At 37.3% G+C, this 2571-nt stretch overlaps 1 pseudogene; it reads right to left on the bottom strand.

Annotated features, from left to right (window-relative positions):
* Positions 1–671: 671 nt before the first annotated feature.
* LOC101437481 (nucleolin pseudogene) lies at positions 672–2348 on the bottom strand (annotated as a pseudogene).
* Between the last annotated feature and the right edge of the window lie 223 nt (positions 2349–2571).

The following is a 2571-nucleotide window of genomic DNA, read 5'->3' as shown; positions in this document are numbered from 1 at the left end:
GGGCCCTGAGGGGAGAGGGAGAGAGGAATAGAATAGATGGAAGCAGAATAACTGGGGGGCAATGGAAGTATTCTGCGATATCATGCAATGATGGATATGTTAAATTTCACCAAAAATGTATAAAAGTCTATAAGCTAAAATGTAAGCCATAATATAAAGCATAATGTATCAAAAAATTTAGAAAATTGTACAGTCTAAAATATAAACCATAATGTAAACCAAAATGGAACCATATTTGGTAGCTATGCTTCAATATCTGTACATCAGCTACAGCAAATACAACATAAACATGTAAAAAGATCATTGTTGGGGAAGGGGGAAAGGGTTTGATGTTGGTTATATGGGAGTCCCCTATATTGTATATGTGACTTTACTGTGATCTAAAACTTTTTTGAAGACAAAATTAAAAATTAAAAAAAAGAAGGATCTAGACACTGAGGAAGGAAAGAAAGAAATTGCCTTGTCGCTGTATGTACAAGGCAATACCCATTACAGTGATGAACAGCAAAATGTCAAAAACAAAGTTTTATGATATTTTTCATTTTTTAATACCCCAATTTATTTTTTACTTTATTTTAGTTTTTCTAAATTAACATATTCTATTTCTAATCTTTAAGCCTATCATTACTATTTCATTTTCCTACTAATCGAAATTGGCAATATACTAGGCTTCATTTTTGAAGAAGTTTTGGACCACAGAAAAACAGAATTTTGGATATCTGACTTCTAGTATTAAGTGATCTCCCGGACCCTTGCAACTTCAGGTTGATTGCTCTGGCCTCAATTTCTCTTTAACTACAGGAATTTAAAACTTCTTTATCATCTTCAAATGAAGCAAATTCTATAAATGCATACCCTTAGATTTACTGTTTTGGTTCTGGAACACCTTGATAGAAGTTGCCTTCTCAAATACTTTCTGAAAAGTTTCTTCTGTTGCGTTGTAGGAGAGGTTGCTTAAAACCAGAGTTTTTGATTCACCGATCCAAGTGCTATTCTATAGTTGTGGCTTTGTTCTTTTTCTCCTGTGCAGTACAGAGAAATGGATCACCCATTGAACTTTCTTTGCTGCTCTTCTTTCCAGTTTTTCTCTGCATCAGTTTCTGTTTTAAATTAAATATAAGCAATCCCTTTACTCTTTCCATCATTGCTGACTAATCTGATCTCCAAAGCATCTTCAAACACTTCTTTTAATTCATCCTGAGTGACTTTGTAGGGCAGAGTTTTGGCCACAAGTGTTCTGGCATCTCTATCTTTCTTACTGTCTTTTCCCTTTGGTTTCTCTAATTTAATTTCACTGCCAAAGATTTTTGAATTTGTAAGTACCAAGGCTTTTTCCAGGTCTTCAGATGATTCAAAATCCACATGGCCAAACTCTCTAGACACACCATTTCTGCTGTCCACAACAGCGAGATCATTTTTAGCAAAATTTTAATTCAGGAGTAGGTTTGTTGAAGTTCAGCTTTTGAACAAAGAGATTGAAATTTGTAGTTTCTAACATTTCTGCTTTCTTGACTCTGGGAGTTGCTTTCTGTTTGGAAATTTCCATTCTTTCCTTTTCTATGTGCTTCTTTGACATGCCCTTCCTCCTTTTTCTCCTCCTTCTCTTCATCTTCTCATTTTCCTCATCATTGTCTTCCTCATCTTCCTTCTCCTCATCATCATTATGCTCTTTATCCTCTTCATCCTTAGCCATGCTCTTGACTTTCACAGAAACAGCTTTGCAGGAGCTTTCTTTCCTTTGGCTGGTATCATCTCCATAGCTTGAGTCATCTTTGTTATCATAATCCTCCTCATCATCTTCATCATCTTCATCCTCATCATTGTTCTCATCCTCTGAGGCAGAAGCAGTAGCTGTGACTTTCATTACTGCTGGTCCAAATTAATCCAATTTTTCATCCTCTTCCTCCCTGACTTCATCCTCTTCCTGTCATCCTTCTTGGCATTCTTGGCATTCTTTGTTCCCTTGGGTGGGGACAAAGAGGTTGCCACTGCTGCTGCTTTGCCAGACGTGGCTCCCTTCTTACCAGGTGTTGCTATTACTTTGTAACCATCATCTTGGCCAGTATGGCTGCTGTTTTTTTTGTGTTTTTTTTTGCCAGTAAGGACAGCTGCTTTCTTAACAGATATGGCAACAGCAACTTTTTATGTTGGGGAAACCACCTTCTTTGCTGGACTTGTAGTGGCCTTCTTGCCTTTTTTTTCTGATGGATGACAACCTCTTCTCTTTTGCTATCTTCTTCATCTTCTGACATTTCCTCATGATCACTATCATCTTTTAGCTCCTTTAGGGGAGGAGCCATTTTCCTGGGGTCACCTTGACTTTTACTATGCTTCCTGAGCTTCACCATTATGGCAACTTATGACAGCTCAGGGTGGGTCTGACAAGTGGCACAGATGAGACCAGAGGAACCCAAGTGATATTGATGGCAGTTGCAGCTTTCAAAGGTCCAGAGCATATCCCTTGGCTCCCAGCTAGAGCTCAGACTGAGGCAAAAGCTTTTTTTAAAAAATACACTAATTAGGATCATTTGAACAATTTTCCTAAGATAAGTAAATAAGATAATTTATTAG

Source organism: Dasypus novemcinctus, chromosome 9 (assembly GCF_030445035.2).
Source record: "Dasypus novemcinctus isolate mDasNov1 chromosome 9, mDasNov1.1.hap2, whole genome shotgun sequence".
NCBI classification, from domain to species: Eukaryota; Metazoa; Chordata; class Mammalia; order Cingulata; family Dasypodidae; genus Dasypus; species Dasypus novemcinctus.
This window is presented reverse-complemented; position numbering and strand designations above follow the sequence as displayed.